This window comes from Rhodamnia argentea, chromosome 11 (assembly GCF_020921035.1).
Source record: "Rhodamnia argentea isolate NSW1041297 chromosome 11, ASM2092103v1, whole genome shotgun sequence".
Taxonomy (NCBI): Eukaryota; Viridiplantae; Streptophyta; class Magnoliopsida; order Myrtales; family Myrtaceae; genus Rhodamnia; species Rhodamnia argentea.
In genome coordinates, this window is record NC_063160.1 from 3,876,656 (window position 1) to 3,901,615 (window position 24,960).

The 24,960-nt window shown below is 42.6% G+C and overlaps 1 protein-coding gene across 1 annotated transcript in view; it reads left to right on the top strand.

The window, feature by feature from the left end:
- Positions 1-24,960, top strand: part of LOC115739415 (uncharacterized hydrolase YugF-like) — a 49,108-nt gene that overhangs the window by 23,630 nt on the left and 518 nt on the right. The window lies entirely within an intron of this gene.

Sequence of the window (24,960 nt, forward strand, 5' to 3'; positions counted from 1 at the left end):
GTCCTTGAGCACGGGTGGTGCTTCTGGGGCAGGCTGTGGCGGGGGAACCGGGAAGCCGTAGGCCAAGCCGGCAGGGTCAGGGTTGGACTTGGATGGAGACATTGGAAAGGATGTTTGCTTGAGTACGGGTGAGTGGGCCGATAGAGTTTAAGTAATAGGGAGCAAGGAATTCGAATTGTTTTGATACGATTTACTTATTTCTAAAAAGGAAATAATATATTACCTAAATATCACCGTAAAGATTCTCGTATTAGCGTGTAAATCAAATCTTATGCTCAAACGCGACAATATAGATGCAACAAAACAATGACAACACGTGGAAAAAAAAAACCGATTTGAAGATAAACATGGAACCATCAGCTTTTTTTTTTTTTTTTTGGGGGAGGATTAGAATACGATATCCGTATTTTTAAATTGGATAATCGCACCAAATAATATAAGATGTAAACTAAGAAAACGTATGGACCTTATTAATAGTCAAATTTATTTTTGATTGTCATAAAACCGAAGATTGAATTGTTTTTCACAATCTGACTGAAAATTTTTGAAGGAAAAACTGTCCGGTGGACGATTTATAAACATTGGCATCATCCAGAATTTTTTTTTTTTAAATTAAGTTTTCATGTGAATGATATTCATAACTTGTGATCCATCCTCCTTTTCGGATCTTAAATAGGCACGAGTTTTAGCCTTTTGGGATACGGGACTTCGAATTTAAGCTTCTGTCCGGGATGCATCGATCCCTTGATGTTCTGCTTAAAGTAGCCAGAGCAAAATTTGATCTGTACCTTTTCTCACCTAAGTAGTTAGCAAGAGGAGACGCTCGCACAGTATCCCAGAAGGCTGATTTCTATGGCTTCGGCGTGTTGCTCTTGGAGCTTTTAACTGGGAAAGCCCCGGCCAATTCTGTCTTAAACAAAGAAGGCATCGACCTCCGGGATGGGTTCGGTCGGTGGATCGCAAGGGATGGAGCTCGGAGGTTTTCGATCTCAAGCTCCTGAGGAGGAGATGGTGGAGCTCCTGCAACTGGCCATGGATTGTGCGACTCAGTATCCTGACCGGCGCCCTTCCATGTGAGATGTGAGGAGGTGAACCGAAGAGTTGTCGAGGCGGAGCTTGACCGATCGCCTCAGGTCTAGTCTATTGTTTTTTCCGGTGCTTCACTTGTGGGATATATCGTGAATCTTGTAATTACGACTTCCGCATTTGCTTCTGATGATGCAAATCCTTGCCAAACCTTTTTCTTTCACTAGCACAGTCACTTTAGCAAGTGGTCTTGGTGTTTTCTCAGATGGATTGGTCAACCAAATAATCTATTTTCTTTCCAAGTTGGTGGGCTCGACTGGTACTGAACTTGCATTGCACGTGAGTACAGGGTTTTTGATTGAACACATGAAGTAAACCTTTGGCAAGCCATGATTGTGGAGTTACTGTCAGCGGCTAGCGTAAATCGTCTCTGAAATGGTTACACGAGAGCTCGGTTTCGTGCATTTCATTTGTCGCATTTCTTAGTAATGAGCTTCAGAAAGATGCCAAGACTTTGTTGGAATCTGATTGATCATCGGTAAGATCCCTTCGTGACATTCTTTCTGCGTCTGGCTTGAATTGATTGCTTTGGATGGCACAGCTGATCACGGTTTACAAAAGCAAGTGAGCTTATCATGAAAGTGTTTTTTTAAATTTAAGTCTCAAGTAACTTCGATTCTATCCTTCGTAAAAAAATCTATGGGATTTTAGAGCTTGATTTAAAAAATGAAGAAGAAAAAGAAAAGGAACAAAAACTAGAAGAATATCCGACCCGAATATCTTGGACATATAAGATTTGGATATTGGGTCGACCAGTGCGAGCCGAGCTTGGCACTTGTTTGGTTTCGGGCTAGCTCGAGGCCTATATGAGATCCGACCCGACTTGGCCCATTGACACTTCTAGATTGAACGTTTCAAATAGGCCCCGTTCGAGTCCGATCTAGCTTTAGGTTGATGCTTAGGCGGGATAAGATGGGTGCGGTTGAAAATCGAGTGGTTTAGGCTTTTCTTTTTGGCATTTTCTTGTAAAAAAACGTAGAATATTATCCGGAACAGTGTCGTAGGATCGTTTCCGACGATTTTGTGGAGGTTAGACGGTTACTAGGATTTGTTAGTCGGTTAATAGTAGTTTAGTTAGTGTTAATTCCGATTAGTTATCTTAGTTAGGCTAAATAATGAAAAAAGAATTAAAAAATGACAATATGAGAAAATGAAAATAAAAAATGGGTTTCTCACCGTGTGTTGACTAAGTGGAGTGTTGACTGGACAGGTGTCAAGCTCTAGTTTAATTCGAATTAAAAAATTCAGCAAATAGAATAAAAAATAGAAAAATAAAGAAAACCCCTAAAATTGTTAATGCTATGTCGTTTTGCCTTCGGTTGACCTAGACCCATACGGTCTAGGTCGGGCGTCCATAGGGCACTGGTAGGGTTGACCGGCGAGGATAACATTTTCGAATAAATAATCCGAAAAATAATAGAAAAAAATCAGAAAATATTAAAAAAATAAAAAAAACCATAGAAAAAGTCTAAAAAAATTGAAGAAAATCTTGAAAAATCTAAAAAATTAGGGAATATGTCCATTCAACTATTTAATCCTGTTTTTTTTTTACGATTTTGTCCTCTCGTTCTTCCAAAAATTAGGAAATAATCAAGTGGGTATTCAGGGAATTTGGGGATGGTAATTAGGGGTAATCGATTACGAGGTGAGAAGTACCCATCATACCATCAGGAACCACCTATTGAAGATCGATTCTAAAAAATTGGAATTGGAAACAATGAGTTAGTTTCATGGACTCACCCGCGAATCGGACCGGACCGCCGGCTCGATTCTTAGGTGGGTCTATGGAACAAGTCCCACCAAGCTTTATGCAATTAGCGATTTGTTTTGCAACAAGCTGTGAATCGGTCTTACGAAACTTCTTGTTGTTGTTCTGGTGGTGGTGATTGGGATTTTTGTCTTTTTTATTTTCTTTCTCTCTCTTTTGTTTTCGAGGAAAATAGTTTCGTAGGAATGTAATCCTAGTATATAAATTGTACTAAGTAATTTCGATAAAAAAAAATGCACCGAGTAATATGATACGCAAGAACTACAACACACAAATCCAAAAGCGTACCTGAAAGGATGACTACGGTTTGACTTTCAATGATGGTCAACCGAGCAAATAAAATGAGATGAAAATAAAAAAAAAAAATACAACCGCCACGTCCGCAAGAAATACTTCTCTGTCCGCCAGCTCATCCGTCTTGCGCGGACACCGCGTCAAGGTAAAACCTTCCAAAAAAAAATCTGGGTGTCCGAAACCGGTATCTCAATTCCTCGTCGAATCCGCGGACTTCATTCTAGGGTTTTTCTATTTGTCATTCGAAGTTAGCTCCGGTTTTTGACTTCAATGGGGGGACTTGTCAACGGAAGGGGTCCGCTCGACGGGGGACGCTGTTCCCTATCAATCACAGTGAGTGTTGCTCTCAATTCTCTCTTCGTCCCTACTCCTAGTAGTCTCTGTAAATATCATTCAAACAGCCCTCTTAGTTTATCCACGCTTAGTGTTTTCTCAAATTGAAACATGGATTGGATTCTGATTTCGGTTTTCGTTTTGCGGTTTGATAGCCAGGGGCTTATGCTGGGAGCGCTTGGTCCCCGTGATGAAATCCGTTTGCAAATCGATTCGGTGGATGGTTACTTGGATCATGAGGTCGGTGGTCTCCTCTGCGGGCAAGTCCACCTTTCAAGAAACGTAAGTTTTGATCAATCATCTTGTTTTCTTACCCTCTTAAAATCAAGGAATGTGCCTCTTTCATCGGTACCTATTGGACTGCGATCTTACTATGATCGAATTTGCGATTCTTGGCTCCAGCGTTGATGATTGTTTGGGAAAAACATGGTTTCGCCGCCCGAAAAGCATGTAAGCAAGGGCTTCAAGTTGACTAGAACTTTGCTTCCGTTGGAGTACCAAAGAACTGTCTTTTAACATTCCTCACTTTTCTATCTCGTTAACACTTCTTATGCTAGTTCCTCATGTTACGTGGCCCTGTCTTTCCCTCTTATGAGATCACTTATCCTAAAACTCGAGAGTGTTGTTTTTCAGAAGTACCATTGCTTTTGTGCAAGTAGCCCAGGAGATAGACAAAGAGGCCAAGTTTCACAGCTTTATGGCTAATCACTGGGTCCGTACTTTACTTTGAACCCATACCCATCGGTTGCTGTTTCCTTTCTTGAGATCTTTTTGTTGGGCTATTCTTTGTCTTCTTCCCGAGAAATCACACTTATTCCTTAAATTGCTGTATCATGCCAATCTCTTTGCGTGCTTATCTTCTTTTATAGTGGGCAAGAAAGAAACATGTGGAGGACACTCTAGGTTACCATTGTGTAACTACCCCGTAGTCACACTTGTGTGCGATCACTATGTGCCCCGTAATACATGCTAATGCCTAAAATCCCCATCACACTTGGGCTTGACTACCCGACTCCCCTTAGAGAGTGAGCAACAGAATAAGCTAGAGGAAGGAAAGGGTTTCTTGCGGATAGAATACCAGCGGTGGCCTCACTATTATGCCATCGCCATCTGTTATCAATGATTGATGTGCTCACATAGAGTAGCCGTCATTATTACGTTTTCTTGTCAGAATGCATATAGGCATAAATGATTGATAGTTACTTGGTAGGAGATTTTAAGCAGCCCGTAGTTTCCTCACTGAAACTATTTGATGTCCCGATAGCATTCAACTCTGATCAAGGCTTGAGCGGGGGTGAAGAACAATGTCAGGACACCGAACAAGAGAATCGATCCCTACGGCTCATGCAGTGTCGTCCATGTCATTGTGTATACATTGATCTGTTTCTTCTTGCTCTACCTCCGATTCAGCGAAGATCACTCATAGATGGAATTGTACAGGCATAGCACATCCCCCCAACCCTTTCCTTCTTCTTTGTTTCTTGCTGAAACCATTGAATTTCTCATTATTAGTTTGAGTTGTGCGCCCTGTACAGGGCACAGGCCCGGATGACAATTTTTTAACACTCTCACGGCTCACTTTTACTTACCGGTTTATCGTTTTCGTTTATTCTTTCCTATGTTAGTGACAAAAGAAAACTTGCTGCATATCTTCTTTTTGGTGATGGAAGCTCATGAATTGAAGAAATTATGTTCAAGATTGGTCCTTAAATCTACTCCCGAAAGTTTATTTCTAACCTTTTGAATACTAGCAAATGTCCCCATAAAGTTGGCCGAATCCAATTTTCTCTTGCGAAACTCTCATATTATGAATTTGATTAAGGGGTGGTTGGCTTTTCATTGGTGATTTCCCAATGCCTCGCGTTAGGATTTCCCAATGCCTCACGTTAGGATTCTTTCTCGGAGGACCGTGTCACGAGTTAATGGATGATGTAGTTATTGGTCTTGAAATTCATAATACTAAGGGATGGTTGGCTTTTCATTGATGATTTTCCAATGCTTTGTGTTAGGATTCTTTCTTGGAGGATTGTGTCACCAGTTAATGGATGGAGTAGTTATTGGTCTAGATTTTCTGCAGGACTTAGTAAGGCTCTCACACAACTTTGAATTTGTCTACAGCAAGGTGTCCAATTTGCCAACCTTAGGCCACAAAAAGAAGTAACACCCACCAACTTCTTAATGAACGAGCCTTGTTCCACAATCAAAATACATTTAGATACAAAAATCTATGCCATGTTTTGGCCGTCATAGTTTTTCCCGATTGAGGTTCTGAATGTCGTATATTTTGTTGGGATAGACAAAATCAAGTTCCTAAAGCCTACCACGCAAATGCAATTAAGATTCGATACGTCTACGAGTTAAAAAAAATTTCAATTCGTATAATCGAGCAACTTCGAGCTACTCCAATTTGAGCGATGGTGGTGGTTTTTTTTTTTTCTCTCTTATAGAAAATGTTTTTTTTAAAGAAACTTGGTGCCACACTTCAACGAAGAAATTGATTAGTGAGCGTTTTCCTTCCTTGTAAAAGTTTTTAATGTCGTGCAATCTTTGCTACCGCACTTGGGGTCGGATTGACATTCAAAAGATGAAGAGATTTGCATTACTGTTTTTTTTTTTATGCGGTGTCCAGTAAAATATATGTGAAAACCAACAATGACCATGCTTCCTCTCCATATGTGATTGAGGCTCCACCATAGGAACAAGCGACAACTAAGTTAGATCAAGTCGTGAACCGGGCGCGCAATCAAGTAAGAACCTTGGCGCAGCAAGCCTCCTCTACTGAGACACCAAACATGCAAGTGACACGGGCCGAGGTTTTCGTCCCTAACCGATCGTATCGATGACCGAGATGATACCCAAGACTTGTTGTGTCTAGGTCCCTTAGGGTTTATCTAGAGTTTTCTACTATCTTCCCTAATATTCTAGAAGGTTTCCAAGGACGAGCGAGTCGGTAATTAGGCAAGCTTCTGGAACCTTCCTATTTAATGTTGGTGGTTGGGGAGTTCGTAGATGATATCTTAGCCGTCAGATGAGAGTTAGATCTACGGTTGTAATCTAAAGCCCCCTCCTATATAAAGGGAAGTCCTCTTACTCATTTGATCATCCACTGGAGTAATACGAAGCATTCCTCCCCAGAGCCTCTCCCTTTCTCGATCATCTCCTCTCTCTCTTTATGCAATCCGGGTTAGAAAGAAGAAGAAATATAGAGAAAAGGCTTAGCTCGGGGGCTCCAGCGATCCAAAGGAAGCCCGAGTCGCCGCACGAGTCAATCGCAATCTCTCAGCCCGTGACGCAAGCATACGTCCACAAAAACGCACGGGTCGATCATAATCTCTCGCCCCGTGACACAAGCATACGTCCACAAAAAATTGAGACAAGATCTAAGTCACGTGCACGGGTCGATCACAATCTCCCGGTCCGCGACACAAGCATACGTCCACGAAAAACCGAGACAAGATCCAAATCGCTACTAAGGCACTCTTCCCAACCGCAATGGGTATTTTTCTAGTTAGTTCTTTGGGCTTGGCCGACCCTCGTGGGGCCTCGCCCGGGGGAGGGCTAGTGCCGATGAGGCCGACCATATCCTAGGCGAGGCTAGCCTCTCGGCCACCGGCAAATGGAAAACTGATTGAAACTTTTAAAGACTAACATGATCATAATTCCTCAAAGTGGGGCGAATTTTAAAAGAATTATTAGCAAAAGCTATCATAATTTTTTGGGATTTTAGCCGACGATCCATGCATTTGTCATCGGTTCACCGATGCTAATTCCTAGAGTGTCAGAAAGCATGATCAAATTACACTTTCTATCGGATGAACATCTTCTTCCCTTTTCTTTCCTTGAGAAAATTCCACCATATCATGTCAATTTATCAAATTTTGATAATCTGCGATCCAAAATGTCAAGACCATCTTTTTACTTCATTGCCCAGAACTTGGAAGTCAGATTTTGGCTTGTGATATGTTTACTTGGGAAAGTATGCCACAGGATCAATCACGGGAACTTTAGGAAGCAAGATGGAAGAATCGCAGCCTCATTTCAAAGGCACATTAATGGGACTGCTAATTTCAATCCTTACTTCCATGTCCACTAATCTACCAAACAATCTCATCTCGCCGAGCAAAGATTCACACCTTAATAATCTAATGCTCCAACAAAAACGATGAAACAGAAGCTAGCTACATTCTGCAGCCAAAGATGCCTAAAGTTTTCATTTCACTTTTTAGCTTGTAACTAGAATCCCAGCAAGTAACTACCTTAGTTGTCACGCCCCGACTCTCGAGCTCGCAACATCCCTACCTTACTCGCCTCAAGTCATGAATGATAGAGTCCCGGGTAGCTATCGACCTACGAAATTACGGCGCATGCAGAACGTGCAATTCTCCCGGACAATCAATAACAATGGGAAAGCATAGTAAGAAACTCAACTTCGTCAATTCGACAAAAGACAATTTCATTAAACAACCAAAGCAGACAAATCTTAACCCTACTGAGCTACGGAAAATATATACAACCCCATTCTTCGGGGCGGCTCACTAGGACCTCAAAAAGACATAAGGTCGGGTAAGGTTAAACCCTCGTCTACTCTCAAAAATCCTACCACAATCCTCTCGGTTCATCGTCCACGGCCTTCAAGACTACCTGAAAATTGTTAACCACGATGGGGTGAGAAATTAATCTCGGTGAGCCAATGCCTAAGCCCGATTAGGACGTTGATTCGCTCGGACACCCTAAAAAGCAATCACATCAAGACGGAACGGATATTTCAATCACGAGCAAACTTACCCTCCGGGCCACACGTAATGAAATGCGGACTCAACTCCACAATCAATCAACCAAATCAATTCAGCCCACTGCAAAGCATCACAGCACTTGCATGCACAGGACATCGCACGTAGTCCATTTATTATCATATTCGACTCATAGGCCCAGCACACTAGTCGGTTGGTGCTCTCCTGGCAGACCCGGACATCGTCCCTTACTTTCGACGACGGCGTCTGATAATCCATGTGACTCCGCTCGACCAACCGTAAGACAATGATTGTCGACACAAGACGGAGCTAACGGGAATCCTAAAAAGGCTTCGGCCCATCACAATCTGCGACCGGCAAACGTACGGCTAGAAGACAATGATCGACGTGCATCCAGCAACCGGAAGATAATGATTGCCGGGACCGAACGACCGGAAGACAATGATCGTCGGAATTATCGCATTATGTGACCACTCGGGCACTTCGACAACCAGCCAGTTCATTTCTTGGATTTAGGTCGAATGCTCATACTCGCATGTTCAAATACTTGGCCCAAGGCCGTTTTCGTGCAAAAACATATAATTTTATCTCATACGTGGTCACATGAATGCACAATTTATTTTGACCGACACATCAAGCAATTTGGGGCGATTCGGCTCTAATCGGACCCCCACGCAATCGGCACTCAAATCCGGCATCCACAGCCAACAATTCAATAATTCAATTAATCAATTGCACCCAGTCAATCATTAATCCCAATTTCAATTCCAATTGCGCACTCGTCTCTAACCTATTGTTCACTTGCGAACAATCAATTCAATTAGTCAAATGAATCAATTCTAATTAGGCATAAAATCCTAACTAATTAGACTAACTTAACCAATTAGGGCCATTGAACCTAAACCTAGTTTCTAACCTAAACCGGCCCTAATCGAGCTACCTAAATACCTAATAATCTAATTAATCTAATCCGAACGCAATTAGCGTCCTAACCAAGAGTTAGGGGCTAACTCACAAATTTTAATTGCTTGGGTGGTCTCAGCTCGAGTGGCGATGACGAGAACTCGGCCCGGCTCGACGACGACGATCCTCGAAAATCTTCGGCGTGAACGGTGGTTCCGATCGGTTCACGAGTCCAAATTAGTCCAATAATCGGCCCAATCTCCTAATTCACTTGGCCCAACCCAATATTTTTCGCCCCAAATCGGTTTGGGCCACAGCCCAACTTGCGGGCCCACGGATTAGGCCCAACTGAAGCTTCCCGGGCCCAAAAACAGGGGAAATTGGTGGCTGGCCGGGGCCGTGCTTGGCTCCTTAGGGCGTGAATGGTGGAGGCGTCGACCGGGAAGGCTGGATGGGGTCCGAGGGGGTGTCGAGGGATGTCGCCGGTGGTTCGTGGTGGTCGGAGAGGGGTGGAGCAGCGATGAACAGAAGCTGCAAGCGACGCGGACAGAGGAAATCACAACAGAACAGTGGGCGTCGGGGGCAATTTCGCGGGGTTTCGGGCGGTGTGAGGCCGGGGAAAAGGTTGGACCTTGGTCGGGGGTCTCCGGGGAAGCTGTGGGTGGCGTCGGAAGCGACGGCGGACGGCCGAAGGCGGGCTGAACAACGGCGACCGGAATCGTGCGTAAAACGGGGCAATTTTCGGGTAGAACGGGGGAGGGCAAAATCGGGCTCAATCCGAGCTCTACGGGCGGCGATCGGCTCCCAACGACTTCATGGAGCCGTGAGATGTCGAGGGTGACCATTTAGGGTGGTCGGCGGGTAGTGGGTCACAGCGAAGGAGGCCAAAACAGCGGCGCGAACCGGCGACGTGAAAACAAGGGAAGAGGAGCTTCGGTTATGTTTCGGGGCTGATCGGTGGCTCCATGGCGGCACACAGCGGTAGGGCGGCTTCTGGGGGTTGTGGGGAAGATCTTGCGGTGGCTGGTGGTGGTCGAAATGGGTGCGAGGCGGGCGGAGCAGCTCACAAGCTCACTAGACCCGAAACAGGGTAGGAGCGTCGGGCGGCTGTTCACAACTTCCGAGGCGGCGCACGGTGGTTGGGGAGGTGGCGACGAGCTGGCCGAGCAACAAGGGGGGAGTGAGGTGGTGGTCGAGGGTGGTGGTGTCGCTCAAAAGGCTGGAGGAAGGAGGATGGAAGGCGTTCGGTGGGGGGGGGTGATCGCGCGAAGAACAGTGAGGGAGAGTGAGCGGACGGGGAGGGAGAGGAGAAGAGAGAGAGAAAACTTTGACCGGGCTTTGGGCGAGGTGGGTAGAAGATTGGACTGAAAGTGGGGCCCACGGTCACTTCAAAAATAAATGTTTTCGTCATATACGTATAATATCCAAGGGCGGTTCCGTAATTTGACAAATCGGGACTGATTGGATTTTTGGCTCAACCGATTTGGAATAAAAATTTGAAATTTCACAGGCTAGGTTCGGTCCAGAAAATTTTGGGCGCGAGGATTAAAAATCCTAAGTCGCGGCGACCACAATTTCGAGACCCAATCGAAATCGAACGACATTTCGGGATTAGTCCAAATTCGTCACTTTCGTCCTTTCGATCCAAAATTTGCACCGACTAAAATTCAATTTTCTTCATTCTTATTGAATTTGGGCAAATTTACAAACTTCGAATTTCCCAGGCGTCACATTAGTAGAGGAGAACACCATTGCCACGGTTTCCATGATTGCACATGCAAAACTCCCGCTTGATTAATTATGTATGCAATGTCATAACTTAACTAACCGTACGTTCCTCCTACATCATAGGCTGCTTGTATTCCTGTTCAATTTTGTACGATAGCAGGTGCTAGTAACATGCACTTTTAATTCCTCATGCATGGCTATTTCACCTGGGAAAGCACGATACCTAGTCCTATGATTCCTCAACAGAGATACGCCTAGATCATAGTCGGCACGGTTGGCATCCGACCCTCTCCATAGCATTTGAACAAAGCTGGGATAGAAAAAATCAAGATTTAATGGCTTCGGTATAAAGAGATTCGACCGGTGCTCTCGAATCGAAAGCAATGTTATTAAAACCCAAATATAGCGGAGATTGCGGCTAACAACTTTCATGTCGCTAGGTCTACAGGAAACCCAATGGATGGTCGTCATCGTCGAGATGGCGATACTTCCAAAGCAGATTTAGGCATGGGCGTTGGGGTTGCGACCTTTTGTACCGCTTATCATAAGGTCATGAAAGAGTTACGAGGTGTTTTTAGAGTAACATGCCATTGTCCATCCAGTTCGATATTGAGCAAGTCCGAGCATTATGAACATTTTTTATTATCTTCCCTCATAGACATATTTGTAGAAATAATCGCCTTGATTGCATGGATCTTCACGTGATCCAACTGGAAAAAATTGACAACATAAGCAAAAATCACATAGCTCATATTCAACTAATCTACGAATCAAGAACAGTTCTGACTAATCAGAGGAAAATTAATGAACTTCATCCCCCAGCCCAGCCTATTGAAAGCTAGAAAAACAAAGAAAATAGATTGAAATCTAGCCGTCGAGAGAAACTTCTTTCTCATCGATTTCTTCTAAGCAATTAACGGGCATTTTACTTTACTGTCCCCAATCAGCTTAGCTTCTTCTGCCCTCGAAAACCCTAGCCTCAAACCCTTGCACAGAAAAGTATCACGGTACGCGTCGTCTTTAAAGAGGAATTGAACATCCAACTCCACAGATCCAAGTCTCCTGGCTTCCGTGAGATCGCTCGCGACCCAACCGGGAACGTCTGTTTGGGATGTGTCAAAGTTCGCCTCCAGCGGAATCGGCTTCCGAGTTGTGCTCAGGGCGTGAAGATCAGTCCCCGCCAGGTACACGCCTTTGTAGTACACCGAGACTGTGGTGCCGTCCCATGAGATAGAGCCACGGATTAGGTTCTTGTATCGCAGCGAGAAATCGATGTGCCAAGTCCCATTCAGTTGATGAGACTGCGGCGGCGAGACGTCGAAGGAAGAGACGGACATTCCGGACACAAGAAGTCGCGGGTACCCGTCCTCAGTAAAAGCGGCGATCACCAAGAAGAGAATTAATCCCAAGGCTACAACCACTACCAACGCGGCTAAGCATGCGTCAACCGTACGCTTCGCCTGCTCGGATGATGATCCTGGCCTGGGCATCGTCAGGCGTTTCCAAACCGGACAGCAGTGGTTGTTGCCGCCCGTCGGGGAGCGGTCCTTGAGCACGGGTGGTGCTTCTGGGGCAGGCTGTGGCGGGGGAACCGGGAAGCCGTAGGCCAAGCCGGCAGGGTGAGGGTTGGATGGAAACATTGAAAAGGACGTTTGCTTGAGTACGGGTGAGTGGGCCGATAGAGTTTAAGTAATAGGGAGCAAGGAATTCGAATTGTTTTGATACGATTTACTTATTTCTGAAAAGGAAATAATATATTACCTAAATATCACCATAAAGATTCTCGTATTAGCGTGTAAATCAAATCTTATGCTCAAACGCGACAATATAGATGCAACAAAACAATGACAACACGTGGAAAAAAAAAACCGATTTGAAGATGAACATGGAACCATCAGCTTTTTTTTTTTTTTTTGGGGGAGGATTAGAATACGATATCCATATTTTTAAATTGGATAATCGCACCAAATAATATAAGATGTAAACTAAGAAAACGTATGGACCTTATTAATAGTCAAATTTATTGTTGATTGTCATACAACCGAAGATTGAATTGTTTTTCACAATCTGACGGAAAAATTTTGAAGGAAAAGCTGTCCGGTGGACGATTTATAAACATAGGCATCACCCAGAAATTTTTTTTTTTTTAAATTAAGTTTTCATGTGAATGATATTCATAACTTGTGATCCATCCTCCTTTTCGGATCTTAAATAGGCACGAGTTTTAGCCTTTTGGGATACGTGACTTCGAATTTAAGCTTCTGTCCGAGATGCATCGATCCCTTGATGTTCTGCTTAATTTAACCGGAGCCAAATTTGATCTGTACTTTTCCTCACCTAAGTAGTTAGCAAGAGGGAACCCTCGCACAGTACCCCAGAAGGCTGATTTCTGTGGCTTCGGCGTGTTGCTCTTGGAGCTTTTAAATGGGAAAGCCCCGGCCAATTCTGTCTTAAACGAAGAAGGCATCGACCTCCGGGATGGGCTCCGCATTTATTTTTCTCTTTCTTCGATCGAAATGGAAGGTAAAGTGAATTCCATTATATAGCCGTATGCAATGCGCAAAGGATGCCTATACGGTTGCTCAATTCTATCTTTCTTTTTTTATTATTCTTTATCTCTTCTCCTCACCTCATCATGCAAGATAGAGGAACCATTTGTTATATTATCAGGGTAATGATACATCAATTTGCAAGTTCTTTTTATGAGGCACAAACGGGAGAATTTATCCTGGAAGTAGAAGAACTATTGAAATTGCGCGAAACCATCACAAGAGTTTATGTACAAAGAACAGGCAAACCCTTATGGGTTGTATGCGATGATATGGAAAGAGATGTTTTTATGTCAGCAACATAAGCCCAAGCTCATGGAATTGTTGATCTTGTAGCGATTGAATAAAAAAAAATAGCAGTAAGTTTACGCAAATTGCCGATTTGAGATTTTCTCTTCTTACTTATTACCAGGTTTTATAATATTCTATTCATCTATTAAATAGAGAAGTAATGGAGCTTGGAAGTTTTCGATCTCGAGCTCCTAAGGTACCAGAACGTGGAGGAGGAGATGGTGGAGCTCCTGCAACTGGCCATGGATTGTGCGACTCAGTATCCTGACCGGCGCCCTTCCATGTGAGACGTATGGAGGTGAATCGAAGAGTTGTCGAGACGTAGCTTGCCCGATCGCCTCAGGTCTAGTCTATTGTTTTTTCCGGTGCTTCACTTGTGGGATATATCGTGAATCTTGTAATTACGACTTCCGCATTTGCTTCTTATGATGCAAATCCTTGCCAAACCTTTTTCTTTCACTAGCACAGTCACTTTAGCAAGTGGTCTTGATGTTTTCTCAGTTGGATTGGTCGACCAAACAATCTATTTTCTCTCCAGGTTGATGGGGTCGACTGGTACTGAACTTGCATTGCACGTGAGTACAGGGTTTTTGATTGAACACATGAAGTAAACCTTTGGCAAGCCATGATTGTGGAATTACTGCAGGCATGTCTCTGTCAGCGGCTAGCGCAAATCGTCTCTGAAATGGTTACATAAGAGCTCGGTTTCGTGCTTTTCTTGTGTCGCATTTCTTAGTAATGAGCTTCGGTAAGATGCCAAGACTTTGTTGGAATCTAATTGATCATTGGTAAGATCCCTTCCTGACATTCTTTCTGCGTCGTGCTGGCTTGAATTGATTGCCAGCATGACTTGATTGCTTTGGATGGCACAGCTGGTCACGGTTTACAAAAGCAGGTGAGCTTATCATGAAAGTGCTTTTTTAAATTTAAGTCTCAAGTAACTTTGATTCTATCCTTCGTAAAAAAATCTATGGAATTTTGGAGCTTCATTCCAAAAAAGGCGAAGAACAAGAATAAGAACAAGAACAAGAACTAGAACAAGAAGAAGAAGAAGAATAATAATATCCGACCCGGATATCTTAGACGTATAAGATTTGGATATTGAGTCGGCCCAGGCCGAGCTGAGCTTGGCATTGTTTGATTTCGGGCCAGGTCGGGCCTATATGAGACTCGACCCGATCCGGCCCATTGACACTTATAGTCCGAAAGTTTCAAATAGATCCGCTCGAGTCCGATCTAGCTTTAGGTTGACGCTTAGGCGGGATAGGATGGGTGCGGTTGAAAATCAAGTGGTTTAGGCTTTTTTATTTTAGCATTTTCCTGCAAAAAAAGCTAGAATATTTGCCGGAACAGTGTGGCAGGATCGTCTTCGACGATTTTGGGGAGGTTAGACGGTTACTAGGATTTGTTAGTTGGTTAATAGTAGTTTAGTTAGTGTTAATTCCGATTAGTTAGCTTAGTTAGGCTAAATAATGAAAAAAGAATTAAAAAATGACAATATGAGAAAATGAAAATAAAAAATGGGTTTCTCACCGTGCGTTGACTAAGTGGAGTGTTGACTGCACAGGTGTCAAGCTCTAGTATCATTCGAATTAAAAAATTCAGAAAATAGAATAAAAAATAGAAAAATAAAGAAAACCCCCAAAATTGCTAACGCTATGTCGTTTTGCCTTCGGTCGACCCAGACCCATACGATCCGGGTCGGGCGCCCATAGGGCGACGGGTTGGGTTGATCGGCCAGGATAACATTTTCGAATAAACAATCCGAAAAATAATAGAAAAAAATCAGAAAATGATTAAAAAATTCAAAAAATAAAAAAATATAGAAAAAGTCTAAAAAAATTGAAGAAAATCTTGAAAAGTCTAAAAAATTAGGGAATATGTCCATTCAGTTGTTTAATCCTGTTTTTTTTACGATTTTGCCCTCTCCTTCTTTAAAAAATTAGGAAATAATCAAGTGGGTATTCAGTGAATTCGGGGATGGTAATTAGAGGTAATAGATTACAAGGTGAGAAGTACCCATAATAAAATCGAGAACCGCCTACCTAAGATCGATTCTAAAAAATTGGAACTGGGAATAGCGAGTTGGTTTCGTGGACCCACCCGCGAATTGGATTGGACCGCCAACTCGATTCTTGGGTGGGTCTATGGAACATATCCCACCAAGCTTTACGCAATTAGTGATTTGTTTTGCAGCAAGCTATGAACCGGTCCCACAAAGCTTCTTATTGTTGTGGTGGTGGTGACTGGAATTTTTGTCTTTTTCATTTTCTTTCTCTCTCTTTTGTTTTCGATGAAAACAGTTTCGTAGGAATGTAATCATAGTATATAAAATGTACTAAGTAATTTCGAAAAAAAAAACTGTACTAAGTAATATGATACGCAAGAAATACAACACACAAATCCAACGGCGTACCTGAAAGGATGACTACGGTTTGACTTTGAACGATGGTCAACCGAGAAAATAGAATGAGATGAAAAGAAAAATAAAAATACAACCGCCACGTCCGCAAGAAATACTTCTCCGTCCGCTAGCTCGTATGTCTTGCGCGGACACCGCGTCAAGGTAAAACCTTAAAACCTTCCAAAAAAAATCTGGGTGTCCGAAAGTGGTATCTCAATTCCTTTGCGAATCCGCGAACTTCATTCTACGGTTTTTCTACTTGTAATTCGGAGTTAGCTCCGGTTTTCGACTTCAATGGCGGGACTTGTCAACGAAAGCGGTTCGCTCGACGGGGCGCCTGTTCCCTATCAATCATAGTGAGTGTTGCTCTCGATTCTCTCTCCGTCCCTACTCCGAGTAGTGTCTGCAAATATCATTCGAATGACCATCTTAGTTTATCCACGCTTAGTGTTTTCTCGGATTGAAACATGGATTGGATTTCGATTCTAGTTTTGTATTGCGGTTTGATAGCCAGGGGCTTATGCTGGGAGCGCTTGGTGCCTGCGATGAAATCCGCTTGCAGATTGATCCAGTGGATGGTTACTTGGATCATGATGTCGGTGGTCTCCTCTGCAGGCAAGTCCACCTTTCAAGAAACGTAAATTTTGATCAATCATCTCGTTTTCTTACCCTCTTAAAATCAAGGAATGTGCCTCTTTCATCGGTAACTATTGGATTGCTGTCTTACTATGATTGAGTTTGCGATTCTTGGCTATGGCGTTCACGGTTGTTTGGGAAAAACATGGTTCGCAGCACTGAAAAGCATATAAGCAAGGGCTTCGGGTTGACGAGAACTTTGCTTCCGTTCGAGCACCAAAGAACCGTCTATTAACATTCCTCACTTTTCTGTCTCGTTAACACTTCTTATGCTAGTTCCTCATGTTACCCGGCCCTGTCTTTCCCTCTTATGAGATCACTAATATTGATCACTTCTCCTAAAAACCGAGAGTGCTGTTTTTCAGAAGTACCATTGCTTTTGTGCGGGTAGCCCAAGAGATAGACAAAGAGGCCACGTTCCACAATTTTATGGCTAATCACCTGGTCTGTACTTTACTTTGAACCCATACCCATTGGTTGTTGTTTCCTTTCTTGAGATCTTTATGTCGGGCTATTCTTTGTCTTCTTCCCGAGAAATCACACTTATTCCTTAAATTGATGTATCATGCCGGTCTCTTTGTGTGCTTATCTTCTTTTATAGTGGGCAAGAAAGAAATAGGTGGAGGACACTCTAGGTTACCATTGTGTAATTACCCCGTAGTCGCACTTGTGTGCAGTTACCATGTGCCCCGTAATACACACTAACACCTAAAATCCCCATCACGCTTGGGCTTGACTACCCGGAAAGTGAGCAAATGAAGAAGCTAGAGGAAGGAAAGGGTTTCTTGCAGATAGCATACCAGCAGTGGCCTCGCTATTATGCCATTACCATCTGTTATCAATGATTGATGTGATCACATAGAGTAGCCGTCCTTATTACGTTATCTTGTGAGAATGCATACATGCATAAATGATTGATAGTTACTTGGTAGGAGATTTTAAACAGGCCCGTAGTTTCCTCACTGAAATTATTTGATGTCCTGACAGCATTCAACTACGATCAAGGCTTGAGCGGGGGTGAAGAACAATGTCGGGACACCGAACAAGAGAATCGATCCCTACGGCTCATGCGGTGTCGTCCATGTCATTGTGTATGCATTGATCTGTTTCTTCTTGCTCTACTTCCGATTCAGCGAAGATCACTCATAGATGGAATTGTACGGGCATAGCACATCCCCCCAACCCTTTCCTTCTTCTTTGTTTCCTGAAACCATTGAATTTCTCATTACTTGTTTGAGCTGTGTGCCCTATACAAGGCACAGGCCGGGATGACAATTTTTTAACACTCTCATGGCTCACTTTTACTTACCGGTTTATCGTTTTCGTTTATTCTTTCCTATGTTAGTGACAAAAGAAAAATTGCTATATATCTTCTTCTTTTTGGTGATGGAAGCTCATGAATCAAAGAAATTATGTTCAAGATTGGTCCATAAATCTACTCCCGAAAGTTTATTTCTAACCTTTTGAATACTAGCAAATGTCTCCATAAAGTTGGCCGAATCCAATTTTCTCATGTGAAACTCTCGTATTATGAATTTGATTAAGGGGTGGTTGGCTTTTCATTGGTGATTTCCCAATGCCTCGTGTTAGGATTTCCCAATGCCTCACGTTAGGATTCTTTCTCGGAGGACCGTGTCACGAGTTAATGGATAGAGTAGTTATTGGTCTAGAAATTCATAATACTAAGGGATGGTTGGCTTTTCATTGGTGATTTCCCAATGCCTCGTGTTAGGATTCTTTCTCGGAGGAGTGTGTCACGAGTTAATGGATGGAGTAGTTATTGGTCTAGATTTTCTGCAGGACTTAGTAAGGCTCTCACACAACTTTGAATTTGTCTACAGCAAGGTGTCCAATTTGCTAACCTTAGGCCACAAAAAGAAGTAACACCCACCAACTTCTTAATGAACAAGCCTTGTTCCACAATCGAAATACATTTAGATACAAAAATCTATGCAATGTTTTGGCCGTCATGGTTTTTGCTGATTGAGTTTCTGAATGTCTATTTTGTTGGGATAGACACAATCAAGTTCCTAAAGCCTACCACGCAAATGCAATTAAGATTCAATACGTCCACGAGTTAAAAAAAATTTCAATTCGTATAATCGAGTAACTCCGAGCTACTCCAATTTGAGCGATGGTGGTGGTTTTTTTTTTTTTTTTCTCTCTTGTAAAAAATGTTTTTTTAAAGAAACATGGTGCCACACTTCAACGAAGAAATTGATTAGTGAGCGTTTTCCTTCCTTGTAAAAGTTTTTAATGCCGTGCAATCTTTGCCACCGCACTTGTGGTCAGATTGACATTTAAAAGATGAAGAGATTTGCATTACTATTTTTTTTTTTTTTTTGCAGCATCCAATAAAATATATGTGAAAACCAGCAATGACCATGCTTCCTCTCCATATGTGATCGAGGCTCCACCATAGGAAAAAAAGACAACTAAGCTAGATCAAGCTGTGAACCGGGCATCAAATTGAGCAAGAACCTTGGCGCAGCAAGCCTCCTCTAGAGAGATACCAAACATGCAAGTGACACGGGCCAAGGTTTTCGTGTCCCGACCGGTCGTGTCGATGACCGAGATGATACCCAAGACTTGTTGCGTCTAGGTCCCTTAGGTTTGTCTAGAGTTTTCTACTATCTTCCGTAATATTCTAGAAGGTTTCCAAGAACGGGCGAGTCGGTAATTAGGCAAAATTCTGGAACCTTCCTATTTAATGTCGGTGGTTGGAGAGTTGGTAGATGAGATTTTAGCCGTTAGATGAGAGTTTGATCTATGGTTGTAATCTAAGGCCCCCTCCTATATAAAGGGAAGTCCTCTTTCTCATTTGATCATCCACTGGAGTAATACAAAGCATTCTTCCCCAGAGCCTCTCTCTCTATGCAATCCGAGTTAGAAAGAAGAAGAAATATAGAGAAAAGGCTTAGCTCGGGCGCTCCAACGATCCAAAGGAAGCCTGAGTCGCCGCACGGGTCGATCATAATCTATCGGCCCGTGACACAAGCATACGTCCACAAAAACGCACGGGTCGATCACAATCTCTCGGGCCGTGACACAATCATACGTCCACAAAAAATTGAGACAAGATCTAAATCGCGTGCACGGGTCGATCACAATCTCCTGGCTCGTGACACAACCATACGTCCATGAAAAATTAGTTCTTTGGGCTTAGCCGACCCTCGTGGGGCCTCGCACGGGCGAGGGCTAGTGCCGGTGAGGCCGACCATATCCTAGGCGAGGCCGGCCTCTCGGCCAATGGGTATTTGTCTAGTTAGGTCTTTGGGCTTGGCCGACCCTCGTGGGGCCTCACCTGGGCGAGGGCTAGTCTTGGTGAAGCCGACCATATCCTAGGCGAGGCCGGCCTCTCGGCCATTGGCAAATGGAAAACTAATTGAAACTTTTAAAGACTAACATGATCATAATTCCTCAAAGTGAGGCGTATTTTAAAAGAATTATTAGCAAAAGCTATTATAATTTTTTGTTCTTTTTAAAAAAAACCCTTTTGGGATTTTAGGCGACGATCCATGCATTTGTCATCGGTTCACCGATGCTAATTCCTAGAGTGATTGACAGCATGATCAAATTACACTTTCTATTAGATGATTATCTTCTTCCCTTTTCTTTCCTTGAGTAGATTCCACCATAGCATGTCAATTTATCAGATTTGGATAATCTGCAATCCAAAATGTCAAGACCACCTTTTTACTTCATTGCCCGGAACTTGGAAGTCAGATTTTGGCGTTTACATGAGAAAGTATGCCATAGGATCAATCACGGGAACTTTAGGAAGCAAGATAGAAGAATCGCAGCCTCATTTCAAAGACACATTAATGGGATTGCTAATTTCAATACTTACTTCCATGTTCACTAATCCGCCAAACAATCTCAGCTCTCCGAGCAAAGATTCACACCTTAATAATCTAATGCTCCAACAAAAACAATAAAACAAAAGCTTAAGCTACATTCTGCAGCCAAAGATGCTTAAAGTTGTCATTTCACTTCTTCGCTTGTAACTAGAATCCCAGCAAGTAACTACCTTAGCAAAGGAGAACACTATTGTCACAGTTTCCATGATTGCACATGCAAAACTCTTGCTTGATTAATTATGTACGCAATGGCATGACTTAACCGACCGTACGTTCCTCCTACATCACGGGCTACTTGTATTCCTGTTCAATTTTGTACGATAGCAAGTGCTAGTAACATGCACTTTTAATTCCTCATGCATGGCTATTTCACCTGGGAAAGCACGATACCTAGTCCAACGGAGATACGCCTAGATCATACTCGGCACGGTTGGCATCTAAACCTCTCCATAGCATTTGAACAGAATTGGGATAGAAAATCAAGATTTAATGGCTTCGGTATAAAGAGATTCGAGCGATACTCTCGATTCGAAAGCAATGCTATTAAAACTTGAACATAGCGGAGATTGCAAGTGACAACTTTCATGTCGCTAGGTCTGCAGGAAACCCAATGGACGGTGGTCATCGTCGAGATGACGAGATTTTCGAGGCAGATTTAGGCATAGGTGCTGGGGTGGCAGTAACACCCCAATTCCTAGCAAAAAAGGGAATGACACAAACTGTCCTCCCTTCCGAAGGACGCAGCCTTAAGCCACCCAAAACCGAACTTCCAAAAATCACCATTGATAATGCTCGGCTCTATTGGCAACCCTGAAAGATTGGGAAAGAAAGGGATGAGCAACCACGGCTCAGTGAGTAGTGCGTACCTCTTCTAAGCGGATCGAGCACCCACTATGCATATTTACAAAATCATAACCGAACTCAATAATCCCAAACTCGCTTGATAATATGAGCACAACTACAAATATAAATTATTTACTTTCATCGGTCATAATACACACTAAAGTACGCGGTCACGTGAATAACAAAGTCTTTAAATACATGTTACTTTTAGCTATCACAGTTCATATATATACAAAACCAAAAGTGAGTTATATCTTTCTACAATAACTTTATAAATATAAAAAATCTTCATTTAAATCAACAAACTTCAAATCAAATATCAATGGTCTATTCCATTGATTAATCTCATACATAATCAATGACGATGGTCCATTCCATCGACTAATCTCAAATCACATGTCAATAGTCCATTCTATTGACCAAACTCATGCTCAAATATCTAACTATGGTCACGTATAACGCCTCGTGACAAGGCGACCAAGATTCCCTCCTTGGCAAGGTCTCCACCAATAATGCCGGTGGCTCGGCCCACAAGGATATCCTAACATTAGTATGCGCATACCCACAAGTCCCTCAATGGGCTCATAGCGATATTGAGCATCAACACAACTCATAGTAGTATTTTTACAATTCACAAAACAATTCGGAATCAATATCACAAGTTGGTTTCTCAACTAAAACCGATAGCCTTTTCGCAAAAACTCACCGCTAGAAATACTTTTGTAAAGTACTTCCCAAATCATTTTCGAAACTCATTCCACAAGCTAATTTGCAACTTAATGCACATATATATAAACAAGTATATAATGAAAATGACTTTCACCATACCTTTCATAACACATTTATAAAACTATTCACAAATTAGTACAAATAACCTTTCGTAATGGCTGTCATACGGACTTTTTAAACCATTTCAAATAGCAAATGGGGTAGCAAATGCCCGATCCGAAGTTATGCATTAAATATGCTATAAACATCACTTTTCCCTTTTAGCGAAATCACACTTTTCACATAATACATCTCATACTTTTTATTTTTCAAAATATGCTTTTACTAATTCAAAGAAGAGATAGCACCACTCACCTGGAAAAGCCAAAAACTAACTTAGGATTATTACTCGAGCCGACACACTCGTGTTCCTATCGGATATAATGAAAACCATTATCAAAAACTGAATAACAAGCTACTCTACAACATGAATTGACTGAAAAATGTCTATTTGTCACTAAGACGACACCTACGCACCAACAAAACGCTTGCTCATGAGGAACACGCATGTTGTCCGCTACACGCAGCTTGCGCGTTAAACTTAAACGAACCATAACTCCCTCCTCCGAGCTTCGATTTAAACGAACTTATAGTCCAAAGAAAGCTCTTTTAATGTACAACAAAACCCCCAACACAGCTCATCCAGAATCTATCCAAAAATCGGCAAGAACGGGCGCAACATGTTCTGGTCGCACACTGTTCATTGCACGTGTCAAACTTCCAATTTTTGTTTCGGACAAACCACAAGTCCAAATCGAGTTCCGTAAAGTCCCACAGCACCACAACACCCTAAACTATCGTTACCCTAAAGAATCTCAACTTAACGACTCCAAAATCTGACTTCGCGGCTCAACTTTCCCATAAATCCGAATTTGAGCCCTAAAAACGAAAACCATCCCGATTATACGAACGAGGAGCGCAAGCACTTACCGAGCCTTGTGAATCGAAGTTGAATCGTCTTGAAGGGCATCCGATTCTCGTACGCTATCTCTTTCTTCTTCTTCTTCTTTTTCTTCTTCTTCTTCTTCTCTGCCGAGTGTTTTCTCTCTCCCCGTTGCTACCCCTCTTTTCTTTTATAATATGAGCCCCTTTTCTTCTTTGACTTTTCAACCCTTTCCTTTTCTCTTTTTTTTTTTTTTGACTTTGTCAAAACCATATTTTACAGTGGCAGCCTTATGTACCATTTATCATAAGGTCATGAAAGAGTTTCGAGGTGTTTTTAGAGTAACATGCCATTGTCCATCTAGTTCGATATTGAGCAAGCCTGAGCATTATGAACATTTTTTATTATCTTCCCTTATAGGCATATTTGTAGAAATAATCGGCTTGATTGCATGGATCTTCACGTGATACTACTGGAAAAAATTGAAAACATAAGCAAAAATCACGTAGCTCATATTCAACTAATCTACGAATCAAGAACAGTTCTGACTAATCAGAGAAAAATTAATGAACTTCATCCCCCAACCCAGCCCATTGAAAGCTAGAAGAATAAAGAAAATAGAATGAAATCTAGCCGTCGAGAGAAACTTCTTTCTTTCTCGCCAATCAGCTTAGCTTCTTCTGCCCTCGAAAACCCTAGCCTCAAACCCTTGCATGGAAAAGTATCACGGTCCGCGTCGTCTTTAGCGAGGAACTGAACATCCAACTCCACAGATCCAAGTCTCCTGGTCTCCGCGAGATCGCTCGCGACCCAACCGGGAACGTCGGTTTGGGATGACAATCACATTGCAAAAGCTGCTTTGGAACTTATATGCATTTGCTTTTGGAATTCAGTGCCTGTCTTGCTGTTTCTTCATACTAGCGATAAGTGGAACTAAGTGAGTCTTGGCGCAATGTCGTCTCGGCAGGTCGGCAGGTGAAGACCGTGGACGAGGCCCTTAGTTTTCTGTTACCGCAGACGCCAGAGAAGATGAAGGAGATGTTTGAGGTCGCCTTTCACAAGCCGGTGAGGAGAATGCCCACTTGCATTGTGCAGGAATTTATCGATGTAAGTAGACGAAAAGTTGCAATTCTCTCAGCTGCACGTCTGTGTCTCTGCACATTGCCTCTGAATCAGAGTTTAGTTGATGCCGAAGTGTTCAGTCTTCGTTTACTTTACCGACGTAATTCGCGCACTTCCTTGTCCCGATTCTTGCTGGAAGTTTTGTAATAGCTACATTGAATGGGGAAGTTGATTCTCCACATGGCTCTACTGTGTTTCAATGCTATTGACTAAGCCACTTCTTGTCCATACTCAGAGTAGTCTTGTCTGACATTTTTATTGCTCAAGATTACCAATTTATGGGTCGGATTACATTCTGTAACTGAAGAATGCTTCTTTCCTTGTCTTAGCAGCTCTGCAGTGTTTGTTATGTTTATGTGGATGTTTAGCAAAACGAATGTCAGTAAATAGAAATGCCTCTGCTTTTAGAGAATATGGTCATCACCATTCAGCATTCTGCCCCGGACTGTCGTGGCTCTGTTCCCTCTTACCCATATTTGACGCTGAGGAATCTGGCATTGGTGCGTTTAGTCCATGAGTCATGGCTGTATGGAACATTCCGGACACTAGACAAAATGAATAAGTAGCTTGTTTCTTGTGAACTGAGACTAACACAAGATATCTAGCTATGAAGACCGTAGAGATTTAACTGCCGCTTGTCATACAAAGTGCTAACTCTCACCGTCATCGATCTTGCATTAGCTGTGCTGTTTCAACTAACTTATGGAATGCCAAACATTTAGATTTTACCGGATTATGTTT